We start from the raw sequence: 22,642 nt of genomic DNA, 5'->3' as shown, positions 1-22,642 counted from the left end.
TTTAAACCCGAAACCAGGACTGGACCCTAAACACAGGGGAAATATAATGGAAAGATTTATACGTCTTCTCTTCTTTGCGTTTTCTCCTGATTTTGACTTCAAATTTTTGTTTTGTAAAGATTTGTAAAGTTGTATTCATATGTGGGGCGATCTTGTTGCGGTTTTGTCTTAGGTGCTGTGGATGAGAACAGGTTGTATGATCACTCCAACCTGTAAATTCACAGTGGGGTTATGAATTTGATATTCCTATTTCAAGCATTCACACGCTTTAGGGCCAAAAGCATAGGAGGCCGAATACCTTGAAGTAACACTGTCTTGATCTACTAACCAAATAACTTGTTCAAATTTGCAGCAGACACAACGCCAGAAAGGGCAGTCTAGTAACGTTTTTAAATGTCTTGCCAACAAATATCGGGTCATATTGATCGTGCGGGATCAGTAGTGGGGAAGCCTCGCTTTAAGGGCTGATTCAGACGACCGTGGCGTTTTTGCGCACGCAAAACACGCGGCGTTTTGCCTGCGCAAAAGCCACTTACCTGCTCCGTGTGGCAGCAGCATATGATGCGCGGCTGCGTGCTTTTCGCGCAGCAGCCAGTATTATGACACGCCGTTTGGATGTTTGTAAACAGAAAAGCATGTGGTGCTTTTCTGTTTACATTCATCCTTTTGACAGCTGTTGCGCGAAACAGGCAGTTCGCACGGAAGTGACGTGGTTTTCACGCACCCATTGATTTCATAGATATTGAACGTGCCACGCTTTTTACGCAGCGGACAAACGCTGCGCAAAAAGGACGGACTGTCTGTACTGCCCCATAGACTTCTATTGGTCCATGCGTGCCGCGTGAAAACCACGCGAACTGCATGGACGCAATTAACGGTCGTCTAAATCAGCCCTAACACTGGAGATCAGAGAAGCCTTTTCATTTAGGCTGGGTTCACACAACCTATTTTCAGGCGTAAACGAGGCGTATTATGCCTCGATTTACGCCTGAAAATACGGCTCCAATACGTCGGCAAACATCTGCCCATTCATTTGAATGGGTTTGCCGACGTACTGTGCCGACGACCTGTCATTTACGCGTCGCTGTCAAAAGGCGACGCGTAAAATGACTGCCTCGTCAAAGAAGTGCAGGACACTTCTTGGGACGTAATTTGAGCCGTTTTTCATTGAATTCAATGAAGAACAGCTCAAAATTACGCCCGTAATTGACGCCTCGCAAAACGCGAGTACGAGCAATTATGTCTGAAATGCAGGAGCTGTTTTCTCCTGAAAACAGCTCCATAATTTCAGACGTAATGGTCGTTATCGTGTGCACATCCCCATAAGGTATGTTCACACAGCCTAAAAATACGGAGGCTGAATGCCTTCAAACATCTGCCCACTGATTTCAATGGGAAAAACGGCGTTCCGCTCCCACAGGGCGTCTTTTACACGGACGTTTTTAAAAAAAACGCCCCGTAAAAAAGAAGTGCATGTCACTTCTTGAGCCGTTTTTGGAGCCGTTTTTCATTGTGTCAATAGAAAAACAGCTCAAGAAAAGGCCGTAAAAAACGCATCAAAAAACGCTTGATGCATAAAAAACGGCTGAGCATCGGATGCTGGTTTCCGTTGAAAACAGCTCTGTATTTTACAGCCGTTTTTTGTTTAGATTGTGAACATACCCTTACCCTTTGTATGCCCCAATGCTAATAAGTATGTGCCATAAAATGGCAACCAATTAAGGGTATGTTCACACGACCTATTTTCGGCTGTTTTTCGGGCCGTAAACGCCCGAAAAACGGCCGAAAAATCGGAAGCAGAACGCCTCCAAACATCTGCCCATTGATTTCAATGGGAAAACGGCATTCTGTTCCGACGGAGCGTTTTTCGCTGCGTTTTTTTACGCGTAAAAAACGGCCGCGAAACAGAAGTGCAGGACACTTCTTGGGACGTTTTTGGAGCCGTTTTTCATTGACTCTATTGAAAACAGCTCCAAAAACGGCCGTAAAACCTCCTCTCTTCCCTTCTCTTTTCCGGTTCACTCTTTTTCGGCCTGGTTTACACGAGCGTGTGCGTTTTTTGCACGCAAAAAACGCTGCGTTTTGCGTGCGCAAAAGGTACTTAACAGATGCGTGTCTCATCAGTGTATGATGCGCGGCTGCCATCATTATGACACTTCGTTTGGATGTTTGTAAACAGAAAAGCACGTGGTGCTTTTCTGTTTACATTCAGAGTTTGACAGCTGTTGCGCAAATCACGCAGTTCGCACGGAAGTGCTTCCGTGCGGCATGCGTGGTTTTCAAGCACCCATTGACTTCAATGGGTGCGTGATGCGCGAACAGAGCACAAAGATAGGACATGTCGTGAGTTTTTTCAGCGCACTCACGCTGAGCAATACTCACGGACTGTCTGCATGCCCCCATAGCCTAATATAGGTGCGTACCACACGCGTGAAAAGCACGCGCGTCGCACGCAGGTATATCACGCTCGTGTAAACGAGGCCTTTTTTTGTATTCTCTATGTCTGTATAATTTTCATTCGTGCTCCTATGTCCTAACTGTGTATCACAGAGTCGTGAAATGTTTTATTTCTCTGTCATTCACATTTGATAAATAAATAAAAACAGAAGTTGAAAAAAAAAACGGCCGTAAAAAACGCAGCGAAAATCGCAAGCGGCTTAAAAAACAGCTCTGTATTTTCAGACGTTTTTAGTCACTGTGTGTGAACATACCCCAAAGTACAACTCAAAGCAGGCCTTATACAGCTACGTCTTCACGGGGTTAATTTTTAGTGATTGCTCAATGTATTTGGTAATTTAATAAATTGTGAAAAAATATTATAATAGGTATACTGGTAACGGATTGTCATAAGATAATAAGATACATATGAAATTTCCATCGTCACAATTTATTCTCACAATTTCTCACTTATTTTATGGGGCGCTCAGTTAATTTTAAAATATTCTACAATAATCCCAAAAAATCTGAAGATTTTATTTTTCTAACAAAAAGTGATTACGGCTGCGTTCACATTTGCGTTGTGGCTTCCGTTCTAGCGTATCCGTCAGAGGACAACAAGAACGGAAGTTAACTTTTCCATAAAAAAAAACATTGATTTCAGTTGTGCTCAGTTAGGCTCCGTTTCGTGAGGTTTCCGTTTTTTTGAACGAAGAAATACCGTAGTCTGCTGTGCTGTTGTTTCTGTCAAAAATGACTGAAACCTGATTGGAAATTAGCTTTCCGTTTTTTTTTAACATTGAATTCAATGGATGACGGATACAAACTGATATGCCATCCGTTTGTATCAGTTAGGCTTTGTTCATATCTGCATTGGGGTACCGTTCTGACTTTCCGTCAGAGCTTTCCGTCAGAACGGGTCCCTGAACAGACACAAACTGACACCGGAAACCAGAGGTACAATAGCATAGTCGGATCCGTTTTTTTTCTGCACGAGCGCAGACTAAAAATGAAAGCAAGAAAGATGCAAAGATAAAAACGGATCCTTTAAAAACGGAGTATAACTGATGACAAACTGACACAAACTGAAACAAAAGTCAGTTTTTTTTGATGGATCCGGTAAACTGATCCGTCAAAAACAAACATATTTTACCTTCCGTTGCATTCAGTCAGTCTGTCAGTTTTTATTTTAACGGATCCACTAAAACGGATGCCACAACGCAGATGTGAACGAAGCCTTAGGGCCTGTTCACATCACCGTTCGCTTTCATTTCCTGGGGTTTCGTCTGAGGTTTCCATCGGGTGAACCCCGGAACAGAAAGTGATAGTGAAACCACAGCTTCCGTTTCAGTCACCATTAATCTCAATGGTGACGGAAACATCGCTAATGGTTTCCGTTTGTCACCATTCCGACAGGTTTCCGGTTTTCCGACGGAATCAATAGCGGAGTCGACTACGATCAATGGTGACTGAAACGGAAGCTATGCTTTCACTTTCACTTTCTGTTGCGGGGTTCACCCGACGGAAACCTCAGACGGAACCCCGGAACGGAAATGAACGGTGATGTGAACAGGCCCTTATACGTGTTCTGTATATTATTGTTTTTAATTTGATTCCTTTCTAGAGACTTTACATAATAACAGAGCCAGACAATTTATACAGCTATAAAAACGGCCACGTTAAAACACAAAAAGAAAAAGACGTGCATGTCACTTCTTGAGTTGTTTTTGGAGCCGTTTTTCATTGACTATATAGAAAAACAGCACCAAAAAGGCTGTAAGAAAAGCAGTGAAAAACGCGAGTTAATTGAAAAACGGCTGAAAATCAGGAGCTGTTTTCTATTTTTTATTAAGCTTGTGAACATACCCTTAGAATATGGCAACACAAAACAAATACCTTTTTTAAAAAAGAGTATTTTTATTGTGCAAAAGTAGTAGAAAATATTTTTTTTAATATATAAATTTGGTATTGACGTAACCGTAACGACCTGCAGAATAAAGTTATGTTATTTATACCACACGGTGCACGGCATCAATTTCTGTGTGTTTTTTTAAATATATTTATATATTACCACCGAAAAAAGCTAGCCAATAAATTCTATGTACTCCAAAATGGAGCTATTAAAAACTACAACTTGTCCCGCAAAAAAGAAGTCCTCATGCAGCTATGTCGACGCAAAAATAAAAAATGTATAGCTCCTGAATTGAATGGTAATGCTTCCGTTGCAATTGGTTTTCTGCTTTTTCTTAGTAGAAAAAAAATTGAATAAAACTACAGCTCGCCTCGCAAAAAATAAGCCCTTCTACTGCTCAATCAACGCAAAAAAAAAGCTATGGCTCTCAGAACATGTAGACTAAACTCAAATATTATTTTTAACAATCAGCTTTTTCCTTGTAAAAGTAGTAAAACGCAGTTTTTACTGCAAGGTGAATGCTGTTAAAACAAACCCCCCCCCCCCAAAAAAAATGGAAGAATCACCGTTTTTCTTCCCATTCCACCATACAAAGATTTTTTTTTTTTTCCAGTTTCCCACTACATTATATGCTACAATAAATGGTGCCGTGAAAATCTACAACTCGTCCCACAAAGAAAAAAGCAAGCCCTCATACGGCTATATAGATGAAAAAAGAAAAAAGTTATGGCTTTTGTAAGATGGGGAGGGAAAAAGAAAAGTGAAAATGGCTGTGGCGGGACGGGCCATATTCTGGCGTCTAGCAAATCTAACCGCGTATGTCCACAGAACGTCATAACCCCAGCAGTTCTGCTAACATACCAATGCACATGCTCCAAGAGCTATCTATCATTGGTTTGTCCAGACAGTCCGTGTGCTGTCCGTGATTTTCACGCACCCGTTCACTTCAATGGCCGCGTGATCCGCAAAAACGCACCAGAATAGGACATGCATTGAATTTCACGCAACAGAAACACGCTGTGTGAAAACTCACGCATATCTGAGTAGCCCCATAGGTCCATGTGCTGTCCATTGTTTTCACGCACAGCACACAGACATACGGACGTATACAACTCTTGTATGAATCAGGCCATGTAGTACAATGGAGAGGGCATTTATCGATAGTATCATAATCTACTTAGGGCAGTTGTTAGGTCATTCTTTGGTATGCCCTAACAACTTCCTCTGTACTATCTGTACTATCAGTACATAGGCATATAGATATATACCAGTACACTAAAGTTAAATAATCTAAATAAAAAATCCCCTATGGGATTAAAAAGAAGGTAAAATTAATAAAATGCAGTCATGTTAAATTCAAAAACATTTGTAGAAAAAATTCACACAAATGCAAATTTTTGTTACAATAAATAAACTTTATCAAATATAAGTCCCAAAATAAAATAATATGACATATTTAGTATCCTCTTGACTGTAACAACCTGAAAAACAAATTTATAGCATTATTTATGATGATCGTGTATGTTGTAAAAAAATAAAAATAGAAAACTGCAGCGAAACTGCTTTTTTTCTGCATTTTTGCAAAAATAATAATTGATATAAATTAAATGATAATTTAAATGTACCAAAAAATGGGAGATATATTATACTTGGTTTGTTTTTTTACTCTTTTTGCACTTGGCACTTTATGACCCTTTAGGGAGAACATTTAATATGAATTTTGATGTATTTATGTAATTTCTACTGTATTTTGTATACATTGGATTTGATTATTTGTTTGTACTCAGTACCCTTTTATTACTTTGTTCGACACACTGTTAAATGAGAAAGGACCAAGATGTTTGACAAAGGCCCATGATGGGGTCTGAAATGTCGCATCACAATGGGTGAAAAAAAGTATAATTTATATCAAACCGAGTGCTGCCTATTCCTTTGAAAGTTCTCTTATCTATCTATCTATCTAAAAATATAGAAACTGGCAGCACTCCAAAAAATGTAGCGATTAAAAGCTGAATACTTTATTCCCCCATACGTATGTGCAACGTTTCAGCCCTTCCCCCAGCTCAAAGGCCCCATGAAAAAGCATACATACTGTAGGTATTCAAATGCATTATAAGGATAACAATTAAAATGTTTAAAGAGGCTCTGTCACCAGATTTTGCACCCCCTATCTGCTATTGCAGCAGAGAGGCGCTGCAATGTAGATTACAGTAACGTTTTTATTTTTAAAAAACGAGCATTTTTGGCCAAGTTATGACCATTTTTGTAATTATGCAAATGAGGCTTGCAAAAGTCCAAGTGGGTGTGTTTAAAAGTAAAAGTCCAAGTGGGCGTGTATTAGGTGCGTACATCGGGGCGTTTTTAAGGGTATGTGCACACACACTAATTACGTCCGTAATTGACGGACGTATTTCGGCCGCAAGTAGTGGACCGAACTCAGTGCAGGGAGCCGGGCTCCTAGCATCATACTTATGTACGACGCTAGGAGTCCCTGCCTCTCCGTGGAACTACTGTCCCGTACTGAAAACATGATTACAGTACGGGACAGTTGTCCTGCAGAGAGGCAGGGACTCCTAGCATCGTACATAACTATGATGCTAGGAGCCCGGCTCCCTGCACTGAGTTCGGTCCGGGAATTCCGGCCGAAATACGTCCGTCAATTACGGACGTAATTAGTGTGTGTGCACATACCCTAATACTTTTACTAGCTGGGCGCTGTGAAGAGAAATAACATCCTCTTCTCTTCAGAACGCCCAGCTTCTGACAGTGCAGATCTGTGACGTCACTCACAGGTCCTGCATCGTGACGGCCACATCGGCAGCAGAGGCTACAGTTGATTCTGCAGCAGCATCAGCGTTTGCAGGTAAGATCGACTTACCTGCAAATGCTGATGCTGCTGCAGAATCAACTGTAGCCTCTGGTGCCGATGTGGCCGTCACGATGCAGGACCTGTGAGTGACGTCACAGATCTGCACTGTCAGAAGCTGGGCGTTCTGAAGAGAAGAGGATGTTACTTCTCATCAGAGCGCCCAGCTAGTGAAAGTATTAAAAACGCCCCGATGTACGCACATAATACACGCCCACTTGGACTTTTACTTTTAAACACACCCACTTGGACTTTTGCAAGCCTCATTTGCATAACTACAAAAATGGTCATAACTTGGCCAAAAATGCTCGTTTTTTAAAAATAAAAACGTTACTGTAATCTACATTGCAGCGCCGATCTGCTGCAATAGCAGATAGGGGTTGCAAAATCTGGTGACAGAGCCTCTTTAAGCAAAAGTCCTCTTGTGGAACCAAAAAAAATACAAAGTTTAATAAAATAATTTGTTTAAAAAAACAAACAAACAAGCACATGAAAAGTAAAGAATAAACACTATTAGTTTTACTAAAAACTGTTTTTATTAAATAAAAATCATAGCACATAAAAAAATACATATATTATATAGCCACTAAACATATTCCTAAATTTAAAACATATTTCATGGTTTCCAGAGAATGACAAAAACCACATAAACACATTGGCGGATGTAAATTTTTTACGCATTTCAGTTACAAATCTTAATATATATTAAACCCAAAATTATAGTTACAAAAAAAATATAAACCCCTATACATAAAAAAAAAGCAAAACCTCACACAGCAACTTCAGCAAAAAAACAAAAAAAAAAAAACTTTTTATGTTAGAAACAGAAAAATGAGCTGCGTCCGTTAAAGATATACGCATTTGAGCTGTGCATTACAATAACATTGGGTTTTATCTATGCTATTATTAGTTTTAAGTAAAATGTAATATATAAAGTGTGTGTGTGTATGTGTGTATACATATATATATATATGTATGTGTGTGTGTGTGTGTGTGTGTGTGTGTGTGTGTGTGTGTGTGTGTATATATAGTACAGTAAGATGTCTCATTAAAAATATAGGAGGTCCTGCCTTGGATTTCTGGGAATTCAGTACACATCCACAAGATTTTTAGTCTAGTAGCAAGCTAAATAAATCTGCATATAGGTCTTGAATGTTTGCGGACACCTACCAGCGTATTTTTGGGTCAGTACTTGTGTGCTACAATATTGCACAAAAATGTATGCAGGAATCAAATGGTAAGAATCCATGGGTTAAATATACTGAATCTAAACGCATTCAAACACAATAACATAGTCTTTATGGGGACAAACGGTTTATTAAATTACAACATATTTTAAGATTTTATATTTATTATGTTATTGTCTTTCACACACATATGATACAGTGTATTTACCAAATAGATGATTACCAACTAATTCATACACATTTTTTTCCTTTTATAGCTCTACATTCATTTTAGTTTATTTCATTTGAAAATAAACACTTTCTAGAAATATCCGCTGCAAATTTGTGATAGTTTAACACTATCACTAACAGTCTAATTCGGTATTGCAAACTTTAGGGGTCATACATTATATAAATTTTTTTTTAATATATAATACATTTTTCTGTCTGATATTGTTTTGGGTGATGCACATAGAAATATGCGTAACCACATGTGAGCTGTACATCTGATGTATACATTTGTATGCTAGAACAAATTGAAAAAACCTATACTGTAAGGCTATGTTCACACGGGGTATTTTGCCGAGTTTTTTGACGCGGAAACCGCGTCGCAAAACTCGTCAGAAACGGCCCGAGAACGCCTCCCATTGATTTCAATGGGAGGCGTCGGCGTCTTTTTCCCGCGAGCAGTAAAACTGCCTCGCGGGAAAAAGAAGCGACATGCCCTATCTTCGGGCGCTTCCGCCTCCGACCTCCCATTGACTTCAATGGGAGGCAGGAGAAAGCGTATTTCTCGCTGTTTTATGCCCGCGGCGCTCAATGGCCGCGGGTGAAAAACGGCGCGATAATTGCCGCGAAAATCGGCGTGCAGGGAGAGGAATATCTGCCTCAAAGTTCCAAACGGAATTTGGAGGCAGATATTCCTCCCCCAAAATACTCCGTGTGAACATAGCCAAACATGGGATTATAACCTCAATTAATTTACAAATAACCATAAAGACACATAAAAGAAATTTCGGATTAACCCCTTCCCGCTGTGGCAAATTTTGGCCTTCCTGACAGCCTCATTTTTCAAATCTGACGTGTCACTTTATGTGTAATAACTTTGGAATGTTTTTACCTATCCAAGCGATTCTGAGATTTTTTTTCTCATGACATATTGGACTTTATGCTAGTGAAAAAATGTAGTCGATAAATTCAATATTTATTTGTGAAAAACAACAAAATTTGAGAGAAAATTTGCAAAAATTTATATTTTTCTAAATTTAAAAGAGTCTGCTTCTAAAACTGATAGTAATACCGCACAAAATAGTTACTAGTTAACATTTCCCACATGTCCTCTTTATGTTTGCATCATTTTTTTAATGTTCTTTTAATTTTCTATGACGCTACAAGGCTTAGAACTTTAGCAGCAATTTCTCACATTTTTAAAGAAAATTTTAAAAGGCTATTTTTTCATGGACCAGTGCAGTTCTGAAATGGTTTTGAGGGCCCTATATATTAGAAATCACCCATAAATCACCCCATTTAAAAAACTGCACCCTCAAAGCATTCAAAACAGCATTTAGAAAGTTTCTTAACCCTTTAGGCGTTTCACAAGAATTAAAGCAAAGTAGAGATGAAATTTTCAAATTTCCTTTTTTTGCAGAAATTCCTTTTTAATTCATTTTTTTCTGTAACACAGAAGGTTTTACAAGAGAAACGCAACTGAATATTTATTGCCCATATTCTGCAGTTTTTAGAAATACCCCAGATGTGGGGTAAAGTGCAGACTCTCAGCTATAATTTGAGGGTATTCACATTGTAATTTGAGGAAAGGTTTAGGAATTACAGCACTTTAATATGTAGCTGCCTCTTTTTCAAGGGACCAAAGGTAATTGGACAATTAGCTCAAAACCTATTTAATGGGCTGCAATATTCCCTTGTTAATCCATCAGGTGAAAGGTCTGGAGTTGATTCCAGGTGTGGCATTTGTATTTGGAAGCTGTTGCTGTGAACCCACAACATGAAGTCAAAGGAGCTCTAAATGCAAGTGAAACAGACCATCATTAGGCTGATGATCCAAATCACACCACATCCTCTGTATAACATGGTGGAGGCAGCGTGATGGCATGGGCATGCATGGCTGCCAAAGGCACTGGGTCACTAGTGTTTATGATGATGTGACTGAAGACAGAAGCAGCGAGATGAATTCTGAGATGTCCAGGGATATACTTTCTGCTCAGATTCAACTAAATGCAGCAAGGTTGATTGGACGTCGATTCACAATACAGCTGGACAATGACCCAAAACATACTGCGAAAGCAACCCAGGGGTTTTTTAAGGCAAAGAAGTGGAATATTCTGCAATGGCCAAGTCAATCACCAGATCTCAAACCAATTGAGCTGCATTTCACTTGCTTAAGACAAAACTTAAGGCAGAAAGACCCACAAACAAGCAACAACTAAAGACGCTGCAGTAAAGGCTGGCAAAGCATCACAAAGGAGGAAACCCATCGTTTGGTGATGTCCATGGGTTCTAGACTTCAGGCTGTCATTGCCTGCAAAGGATTCTCTACAAAGTATTAAAAAAAAAAACATTTTATTTATGGTAATGTTAATTTGTCCAATTACTTTTGAGCACCTGAAATGAGGAGCCTGTGTAGAAAAATGGACGTCCGACAACCGAGCCCCCAGAAGGGGCAGAGCCAGCTAACATACAAAAGACGCTAGATTCAAGGCGCTCGCTGCCACTGCCATTTGACTTTGACTTGTTATGCCATTACCCTGAATATCTCCCTGACGACCCAGAAATAAACTGGTGAAACGCGTAGGAGCTATAAGTTAGGAAAACAGTCTCAGCAATAGGGATAGGTTCTAGTGATAACAGGGTCGTTCTTAGTCACTGTGTGTGAACATACCCCAAAGTACAACTCAAAGCAGGCCTTATACAGCTACGTCTTCACGGGGGTTAATTTTTAGTGATTGCTCATTGTATTTGGTAATTTCATAAATTGTAAAAAAATATTTATTGAGGTATACTGGTAACGGATTGTCACAAGATAATAAGATACATATGAAATTTCCATCGTCACAATTTATTCTCACAATGTATCACTTATTTTATGGGGCGCTCAGTTAATTATAAAATATTCTACAATAATCCCAAAAAATCTGAAGATTTTATTTTTCTAACAAAAAGTGATTGAGGCTGCGTTCACGTTTGCGTTGTGGCTTCCGTTCTAGCGTATCCGTCAGAGGACAACAAGAACGGAAGTTAACTTTTCCATTAAAAAAAACATTGATTTCAGTTGTGCTCAGTTAGGCTCCGTTTCGTGAGGTTTCCGTTTTTTTGAACGAAGAAATACCGTAGTCTGCTGTGCTGTTGTTTCTGTCAAAAATGACTGAAACCTGATTGGAAATTAGCTTTCCGGTTTTTTTTAACATTGAATTCAATGGATGACGGATACAAACTGATATGCCATCCGTTTGTATCAGTTAGGCTTTGTTCATATCTGCATTGGGGTCCCGTTCTGACTTTCCGTCAGAGCTTTCCGTCAGAACGGGTCCCTGAACAGACACAAACTGACACCAGAAACCAGAGTTACAATAGCATAGTCGGATCCGTTTTTTTTCTGCACGAGCGCAGACTAAAAATGAAAGCAAGAAAGTTGCAAAGATAAAAACGGATCCTTTAAAAACTGAGTATAACTGATGACAAACTGACACAAACTGAAACGAAAGTCAGTTTTTTTTTGATGGATCCGGTAAACTGATCCGTCAAAAACAAACATATTTTACCTTCCATTGCATTCAGTCTGGCATCAGTCAGTCTGTCCGTTTTTATTTTAACGGATCCACTAAAACGGATGCCACAACGCAGATGTGAACGAAACCTTAGGGCCTGTTCACATCACCGTTCGCTTTCCGTTCCGGGGGTTTCGTCTGAGGTTTCCGTCGGGTGAACCCCGGAACAGAAAGTGATAGTGAAACCACAGCTTCCGTTTCAGTCATCATTAATCTCAATGGTGACGGAAACATCGCTAATGGTTTCCGTTTGTCACCATTCCGACAGGTTTCCGGTTTTCCGACGGAATCAATAGCGGAGTCGACTACGATCAATGGTGACTGAAACGGAAGCTATGCTTTCACTTTCACTTTCCGTTGCGGGGTTCACCCGACGGAAACCTCAGACGGAACCCCGGAACGGAAATGAACGGTGATGTGAACAGGCCCTTATACGTGTTCTGTATATTATTGTTTTTAATTTGATTCCTTTCTAGAGACTTTACATAATAACAGAGCCAGACAATTTATACAGCTATAAAAACGGCCACGTTAAAACACGGCCGCGAAAAAGACGTGCATGTCACTTCTTGAGTTGTTTTTGGAGCCGTTTTTCATTGACTATATAGAAAAACAGCACCAAAAAGGCTGTAAGAAAAGCAGTGAAAAACGCGAGTTAATTGAAAAACGGCTGAAAATCAGGAGCTGTTTTCTATTTTTTATTAAGCTTGTGAACATACCCTTAGAATATGGCAACACAAAACAAATACCTTTTTTAAAAAAGAGTATTTTTATTGTGCAAAAGTAGTAGAAAATATTTTTTTTAATATAGAAATTTGGTATTGACGTAACCGTAACGACCTGCAGAATAAAGTTATGTTATTTATACCACACGGTGCACGGCATCAATTTCTGTGTGTTTTTTTAATATATTTATATATTACCACCGAAAAAAGCTAACCAATAAATTCTATGTACTCCAAAATGGAGCTATTAAAAACTACAACTTGTCCCGCAAAAAAGAAGTCCTCATGCAGCTATGTCGACGCAAAAATAAAAAATGTATAGCTCCTGAATTGAATGGTAATGTTTCCGTTGCAATTGGTTTTTCGTTTCTCTCCGTTCCGTATGGTTTCTGGTTTTTCTTAGTAGAAAAAAAATTGAATAAAACTACAGCTCGCCTCGCAAAAAATAAGCCCTTCTACTGCTCAATCAACGCAAAAAAAAAAAGCTATGGCTCTCAGAACATGTAGACTAAACTCAAATATTATTTTTAACAGTCAGTTTTTTCCTTGTAAAAGTAGTAAAACGCAGTTTTTACTGCAAGGTGAATGCTGTTAAAACAAACCCCCCCCCCCCTCCCAAAAAATGGAAGAATCACCGTTTTTCTTCCCATTCCACCATACAAAGATTTTTTTTTTTTCCAGTTTCCCACTACATTATATGGTACAATAAATGGTGCCGTGAAAATCTACAACTCGTCCCACAAAGAAAAAAGCAAGCCCTCATACGGCTATATAGATTAAAAAAGAAAAAAGTTATGGCTTTTGTAAGATGGGGAGGGAAAAAGAAAAGTGAAAATGGCTGTTGCGGGACGGGCCATATTCTGGCGTCTAGCAAATCTAACCGCGTATGTCCACAGAACGTCATAACCCCAGCAGTTCTGCTAACATACCAATGCACATGCTCCAAGAGCTATCTATCATTGGTTTGTCCAGACAGTCCGTGTGCTGTCCGTGATTTTCACGCACCCGTTCACTTCAATGGCCGCGTGGTCCGCAAAAACACACCAGAATAGGATATGCATTGAATTTCACGCAACAGAAACACGCTGTGTGAAAACTCACGCATATCTGAGTAGCCCCATAGGTCCATGTGCTGTCCATTGTTTTCACGCACAGCACACATACGGACGTATACAACTCTTGTATGAATCAGGCCATGTAGTACAATGGAGAGGGCATTTATCGATAGTATCATAATCTACTTAGGGCAGTTGTTAGGTCATTCTTTGGTATGCCCTAAAAACTTCCTCTGTACTATCTGTACTATCAGTACATAGGCATATAGATATATACCAGTACACTAAAGTTAAATAATCTAAATAAAAAATCCCCTATGGGTTTAAAAAGAAGGTAAAATTAATAAAATGCAGTCATGTTAAATTCAAAAACATTTGTAGAAAAAATTCACACAAATGCAAATTTTTGTTACAATAAATAAACTTTATCAAATATAAGTCCCAAAATAAAATATGACATATTTAGTATCCTCTTGACTGTAACAACCTGAAAAACAAATTTATAGCATCATTTATGATGATCGTGTATGTTGTAAAAAAATAAAAATAGAAAACTGCAGCGAAACTGCTTTTTTTCTGCATTTTTGCAAAAATAATTGATATAAATTAAATGATAATTTAAATGTACCAAAAAATGGGAGATATATTATACTTGGTTTGTTTTTTTACTCTTTTTGCACTTGGCACTTTATGAACCTTTAGGGAGAACATTTAATATGAATTTTGATGTATTTATGTAATTTCTACTGTATTTTGTATACATTGGATTTGATTATTTGTTTGTACTCCGTACCCTTTTATTACTTTGTTGGACACACTGTTAAATGAGAAAGGACCAAGATGCTTGACAAAGGCCCATGATGGGGTCTGAAATGTCGCATCACAATGGGTGAAAAAAAGTATCATTTATATCAAACCGAGTGCTGCCTATTCCTTTGAAAGTTCTCTTATCTATCTATCTATCTAAAAATATAGAAACTGGCAGCACTCCAAAAAATGTAGCGATTAAAAGCTGAATACTTTATTCCCCCATACGTATGTGCAACGTTTCAGCCCTTCCCCCAGCTCAAAGGCCCCATGAAAAAGCATACATACTGTAGGTATTCAAATGCATTATATTGATAACAATTAAAATGTTTAAGCAAAAGTCCTCTTGTGGAACCAAAAAAAATACAAAGTTTAATAAAATAATTTGTTTACAAAAAACAAACAAACAAGCACATGAAAAGTAAAGAATAAACACTATTAGTTTTACTAAAAACTGTTTTTATTAAATAAAAATCATAGCACATAAAAAAATACATATATTATATAGCCACTAAACATATTCCTAAATCTAAAACATATTTCGTGGTTTCCAGAGAATGACAAAAACCACATAAACACATTGGCGGATGTAAATTTTTACGCATTTCAGTTACAAATCTTAATATATATTAAACACAAAATTATAGCTACAAAAAAAATATAAACCCCTATACATAAAAAAAAAATCAAAACCTCACACAGCAACTTCAGCAGAAAAAAAACGAAACTTTTTATGTCAGAAACAGAAAAATGAGCTGCGTCCTTAAAGAGGCTCTGTCACCAGATTTTGCAACCCCTATCTGCTATTGCAGCAGATCGGCGCTGCAATGTAGATTACAGTAACGTTTTTATTTTTAAAAAACGAGCATTTTTGGCCAAGTTATGACCATTTTTGTAGTTATGCAAATGAGGCTTGCAAAAGTCCAAGTGGGTGTGTTTAAAAGTAAAAGTCCAAGTGGGCGTGTATTATGTGTGTACATCGGGGCGTTTTTAATACTTTTACTAGCTGGGCTTTCTGACGAGAAGTATCATCCACTTCTCTTCAGAACGCCCAGCTTCTGCCAGATCACGCTGTGACGTCACTCACAGGTCCTGCATCGTGTCAGACGAGCGAGGACACATCGGCACCAGAGGCTTCAGTTGATTCTGAGCAGCATCGGCGTTAGCAGGTAAGTCGATGTAGCTACTTACCTGCAAACGCTGATGCTGCTGCAGAATCAACTGTAGATCATACTGAATCTAAACGCATTCAAACACAATAACATAGTCTTTATGGGGACAAACTGTTTATTAAATTACAACATATTTTAAGATTTTATATTTATTATGTTATTGTCTTTCACACACTTATGATACAGTGTATTTACCAAATAGATGATTACCAACTAATTCATACACATTTTTTTCCTTTTATAGCTCTACATTCATTTTAGTTTATTTCATTTGAAAATAAACACTTTCTAGAAATATCCGCTGCACATTTGTGATAGTTTAACACTATCACTAACAGTCTAATTCGGTATTGCAAACTTTAGCGGTCATACATTATATAATTTTTTTTAAAATATATAATACATTTTTCTGTCTGATATTGTTTTGGGTGATGCACATAGAAATATGCGTAACCACATGTGAGCTGTACATCTGATGTATACATTTGTATGCCAGAACAAATTGAAAAAACCTATACTGTAACATGGGATTATAACCTCAATTAATTTACAAATAACCATAATAACACATAACATAAATTTTGGATGAACCCCTTCCCGCTGTGGCAAATTTTGACCTTCCTGACAGTCTCATTTTTCAAATCTGACGTGTCACTTTATGTGTAATAACTTTGGAATGTTTTTACCTATCCAAGCGATTCTGAGATTCTTTTCTCGTGACATATTGGACTTTATGTTAGTGAAAAAATGTAGTCGATAAATTCAATATTTATTTGTGAAAAACAACAAAATTTTAGAGAAAATTTGCAACAATTAGCATTTTTCTAAATGTAAAAATATCTGCTTCTAAAACTGATAGTAATACCACACAAAATAATTACTAGTTAACATTTCCCACATGTCCTCTTTATGTTTGCATCATTTTTTTAATGTTCTATTAATTTTCTATGACGTTACAAGGTTTAGAACTTTAGCAGCAATTTCTCACATTTTTAAAGAAAATTTTAAAAGGCTATTTTTTCATGGACCAGTGCAGTTCTGAAATGGTTTTGAGGGCCCTATATATTAGAAATCACCCATAAATCACCCCATTTAAAAAACTGCACCCTCAAAGCATTCAAAACAGCATTTAGAAAGTTTCTTAACCCTTTAGGCGTTTCACAAGAATTAAAGCAAATTAGAGGTGACATTTTCAAATTTCCTTTTTTTGCAGAAATTCCTTTTTAATTCATTTTTTTTCTGTAACACAGAAGGTTCTACAAGAGAAACGCAACTTAATATTTATTGCCCATATTCTGCAGTTTTTAGAAATACCCCAGATGTGGGGTAAAGTGAAGACTCTCCGCTATAATTTGAGGGTATTCACATTGTAATTTGAGGAAAGGTTTAGGAATTACAGCACTTTAATATGTAGCTGCCTCTTTTTCAAGGGACCAAAGGTAATTGGACAATTATCTCAAAACCTATTTAATGGGCTGCAATATTCCCTTGTTAATCCATCAGGTAAAAGGTCTGGAGTTGATTCCAGGTGTGGCTGTTGCTGTGAACCCACAACATGAAGTCAAAGGAGCTCTAAATGCAAGTTAAACAGACCATCGTTAGACTGATGATCCAAATCACACCACATCCTCTGTATAACATGGTGGAGGCAGCGTGATGGCATGGGCATGCATGGCTGCCAAAGGTACTGGGTCACTAGTGTTTATGATGATGTGACTGAAGACAGAAAGCAGCCAGATGAATTCTGAGATGTTCAGGGATATACTTTCTGCTCAGATTCAACTAGATGCAGCAAAGTTGATTGGACGTCGCTTCACAATACAGCTGGACAATGACCCAAAACATACGGCGAAAGCAACCCAGGGGTTTTTTAAGGCAAAGAAGTGGCATATTCTGCAATGGCCAAGTCAATCACCAGATCTCAAACCGATTTGAGCATGCATTTCACTTGCTTAAGACAAAACTTAAGGCAGAAAGACCCACAAACAAGCAACAACTAAAGACGCTGCAGTAAAGGCTGGCAAAGCATCACAAAGGAGGAAACCCAGCGTTTGGTGATGTCCATGGGTTCTAGATTTCAGGCTGTCATTGCCTGCAAAGGATTCTCTACAAAGTATTAAAAAAACCAACATTTTATTTATGGTAATGTTAATTTTTCCAATTACTTTTGAGCCCCTGAAATGAGGAGCCTGTGTAGAAAAATGGATGTCCGACCATCGAGCCCCCAGAAGGGGCAGAGCTAGCTAACATACAAAAGATGCTAGATTCAAGGTGCTCGCTGCCACTGCCATTTGACTTTGACTTGTTATGCCGTTACCCTGAATATCTCTCTGACGACCCAGAAATAAACTGGTGAAACGCGTAGGAGCTATAAGTTAGGAAAACAGTCTCAGCAATAGGGATAGGTTCTAGTGATAACAGGGTCGTTCTTTTCAGAACGACCCTGTGATCACTGGACCCCAGGTAAGGCTGCCGATTTCGTATAAACCTCTAAGATGCAGCGATCGCTTTCAATTGCTGCATCTAAGGGGTTAATGGCAGGGATTTGAGATAACTCTGGTTCCTGTCGTTACAGCAGGGTGTCCGCTGTAAGTATATAACATAAAGCGGACACCCACTGCTAACGCCTGCTCAGATTCTGTCGGCGCCATCTTGGCTTTGGTACCGGAAGCTTTTTAGGCCCCGCCTCTGAGTGGGGCATAGGAGGCTTCCATTGCTGGCTGACCAGGAGGCCAGTATTAGGCCTCCAGATGCTATTGCAGCCACAGGCAACCCAGCGATCACGTTGCTGGGGTGCCTGTGGCTAAAAAACCCTCAGATGCTGCGATCTCTATTGAACGCAGCATATGAGGGGTTATTCGGATGGATCGGAAGCTAGCTCCGGTCCTGGCCGTTACATCAGAGTGTCCGCTGTAAGATACAGCTGGTACCCGGCGATGATGGTTCGGGCTCAGCTCCTGAGCCTGCACTATCACTGTGACGTAATAGTACTGCGGTTCGCGGAAACTCCTGCCCGACAGCGCTATATATATATATGTCGGGAAGGTGTTAAAAAGGCCGCTAGTGCTTTAGATTGGATTGCATAAACAATAACCATAATGTAACTCCGCTAATAAACTCGATAATAATTTTAAATATTTATATAATCATTGTCCGCCCAGCCCAAAAGCCGGGTGACTGAGATGACTAATAAGGATACAACATTATATTCTTGAAAAAGGGTAGGGTAAGGGTGAATTCAAACATGGTAGATTTTGCTGCAGAAATTTCTGCGTCTAAACTCCAGTTCCAATCATCTGATTGGTACTTGCAGAAATCCATGTGCTCGCTTCAAAAACAACAGCCATTCAGATTAACGGAACTGATATTTAGATGCAGAAATTTCTGCTACAAAATCTGTAACATGTGACTGCACCCTAAGGTCTTTCTTGTTTAAGGTTCTTGATAGAAGACAACTGATCTGACAGGAATGCTGGCTATTTTTAACTCTGCTTTTCCGCCACAGACTCAGACAGGATTCAAGCTGGAATCTTCTGAAACCATCTCGTCCCACCCACATCACAGTTAAACCTTTCAACTAAAAAAATAGGTAAGTAACATTAACCCCTTAAAGGGTTTATCTGGGTTCTGAATTTTTTTTTTGTAAGGGCTGTAAATAAGATAAATTATTAAAAGAAGCATTACTTACCTATTCTTTAATTCTTAATTTAGCTTTTTTGCATGCATTAAAAAATTTATAATTTCAGAACCAGGATGCGGCCTTCAGGATGCAGACCCATTTTTCAAACCTGACGTGTCATTTTATGTGGTAATTACTTTGGAATGCTTTTACTTATCCAAGTGATTCTGAGATTTTCTGTGGCACATTATACTTTTATTTGGTGGTAAATTTTGGTCGATATGTAAAGAAAATTTGGATAAATTAGCATTCTCCCAAATTTGGAATCCTCTGCCTCTAAAATGGATAATGATACCACACACATTAATAAATACATTAGGTTCACCATATTTCTTCTTAATGTAGACATCATTTTTTAAATTTAATTAAAAATGTTTAGGATGTTATAAGGTTTATAAGTTTAATAGCAGTTTTTCACACTTTAACCCTTTCACGACCAAGGACGAAAATGCACGTCCTGGTCGGCTGCTAGTTCCCGCACCAGGACGTGCATTTTCGTCCGCATTTCAAACTGTCACTCTGTGTAAACACAGAGTGACAGACCCGCGCTGACAGCTGTCCTAGACAGCTGAGACATCAGTCTCGCTGGACAGCGGACCATCGCCGCTGCTTTCGGCAGTTAACCCCTTAAGTGCGGCGACGGATTGCCGTCGCCGCATTTAAGTGGTTTGAAGCACATCGGCAGCCCCCACGAAGTGATCGTGGGGGCTACCGATGCTTGTCACGGCAATCGGAGGTCAGATAATGACCTCCGGGTTGCCATGCACGGAAGCCTCGGAGGAACAGCCTACGGACGTTCCTCCTCTGCTTCCTGTCAGTGTGACAGTCACGTCACAATGACAGTTAGAGTACATTACACTACGTGTGTAGTGTAATGTACTCTAGCAGCGATCAAAGCTGCAAGACTAAGTGTCCCCTAGTGGGACAAGTAAAAAAAGTTAAAAAAAGTAATAAAAATGTTTTTAAAAAAGTGTAAAAATAAAAGTTATAAGTTATATAAACACAAAATGCTTTTTTTCCTATAATAAGACTTTTATTATAGAAAAAAAATGAACACGTTAAAAAAGTACACATATTTAGTATCACCGCGTTCGTAACGACCCCAACTATAAAACTGTAATGTTATTTTCCCCGCACGATGAACACCCCAAAAAAAATCAATAAAAAACGACGACAGAATCACAATTTTTTTGGTCACCACCGCTCCCTAAATAAAGAATAAAAAGTGATCAAAAAGTCGCATGTTCCCAAAAATAGTACCAATAAAAACTTCTATCCGTCCCGCAAAAACAAGCCCTTACACAGCTTTTTTGACTAAAAAATAAAAAAATTATGGCTCTCAGAATATGGTGACACCGAAATTTTTTTTGTTTATAAATAAGTCATTTTATTGTGCAAACGCTAAAAAAAAGGACCAAACCTATAAACATATGGTATCGCCGTAATCGTACCGACCCGCAGAATAAAGTAAAAATGTCATTTATAGCGTACGGTGAGCGCCGCAAAAAGAAAACCTAAAAAACTGTGTCAGAATTCCTGTTTTTTGCTCAGGATTGCAAAAAAATTGAACAAAAAGTGATTTTAAAAAAAATGGCATGTACCCCAAAATGGTACCAATGAAAACTACAGATTGTCCCGCAACAAATAAGCCCTCACACAGCTCCGGTGGTGAAAAAATAAAAAAGTTCTGGCTTTCAGAATATGGCGATGCAAAATGTGCAGAGTGTCCAAAAGCGGATAAGATCGGGCACCATTTATCAGTGCGACACCGGGCACATATCTATGAAATATTATTTATTTACCCCATTATTATACCCTCTTATTATACCCTGATGTACCCCGCACAGATTACATATACCCTGATGTACCCCGCACAGATTACACATGCCCCCCACATTATAAACTGAAATACCAGTGAAACCCAAAACAGAAAAACTACCAAGCAAAATCTGCGCTCCAAAAGCAAAATGGCGCTCCCTCCCTTCTGAGCCCTGCAGCGTGCCCAAGCAGCAGTTTGCGCCCACACATATGGTGTCGCCATACCCGAGAGAACCCGCTTAACGTTTTATGAGGTATTTGTCTTCTGTGGCACAAACTGGGCACAACATATTATGCACTAAAATGGCATATCAGTGGAAAATTGCAATTTTCACTTTGAACCATCCGCTGTGCATTAACCCCTTTGCGCACTATGACTTAATTGGCGGTCATGGTGCGGCGGTTGATGTATGGAGCGGGCTCATGTGCTGTGCCCGCTCCATACGCTGCGGGTGTCGGCTGTGTATTACAGCAGGTCCCCTCGGTACTAACGGACAGGTACAGCGATCGCTCTGTTACAGAAGCCTGTAAGAATAACAATATACTGCAATACATTAGTATTGCAGTGTATTGTACCAGTGATCCAATGATCGCTGGATTAAGTCCCCTGAGGGGATTGATTAATAAAATGTGTAGAAGAATTATAGTTATTAGTAGTGAGAATTTTTTTTTTTAAAGTTAAAAAAACAAAACACCTTTTCGCATTTTTCTTCTAAAGTAATGTAAAAAAATTAACAAAATTGGTATAGCTACGTCCGTAAAAGTCCGAACTATTACAATATACCATTATTTAATTTGCACAGTGCACACCTTAAAAAATGTAATAATTGAAACCGCCAAAATCGCATTTTTTTTTTTGTCACCTTCGCTCTAAAAAAAAAATTCCTTGAAGGTTATTCCAAAATGGGGTCACTTTTGGTGGGTTTCCACTGTTTTGGACCCTCCAGTGCATTGCAAATGCGACATGGCACCGAAAACCATTCCAGCAAAATCATAAATCCAAATGGCGCTCCTTCCCTTCTGAGCCCTGCTGTGGGTCCAAACAGCAGTTTATTACCACATATGGGGTATTGTCGTAATCGGGAGACATTGCTTTACAAATGTTGGGGTGCATTTTCTTCGTTATTCCTTGTAAATAATAAAAATTTATATGTTGTTTCAGAAAAAAAGTACATTTTAATTTTTACAGACTAATTCCAATATATTTAGCGAAAAACCTGT

At 38.8% G+C, this 22,642-nt stretch overlaps 1 long non-coding RNA gene across 1 annotated transcript in view; it reads left to right on the top strand.

Moving 5' to 3' along the window:
- LOC142652522 (uncharacterized) overlaps window positions 1-22,642 on the top strand; it is a 165,270-nt gene that overhangs the window by 5,146 nt on the left and 137,482 nt on the right. Inside the window, exon 2 of the long non-coding RNA XR_012847866.1 lies at window positions 19,430-19,513. This is a non-coding gene — a long non-coding RNA (uncharacterized LOC142652522). The remainder of the gene's footprint in view (window positions 1-19,429; window positions 19,514-22,642) is intronic.

Source organism: Rhinoderma darwinii, chromosome 5 (genome assembly GCF_050947455.1).
Source record: "Rhinoderma darwinii isolate aRhiDar2 chromosome 5, aRhiDar2.hap1, whole genome shotgun sequence".
Lineage (NCBI taxonomy): Eukaryota > Metazoa > Chordata > Amphibia > Anura > Rhinodermatidae > Rhinoderma > Rhinoderma darwinii.
The sequence above is the reverse complement of the archived record's forward strand: the minus strand, read 5'-3'. Positions and strand labels throughout refer to the sequence as shown.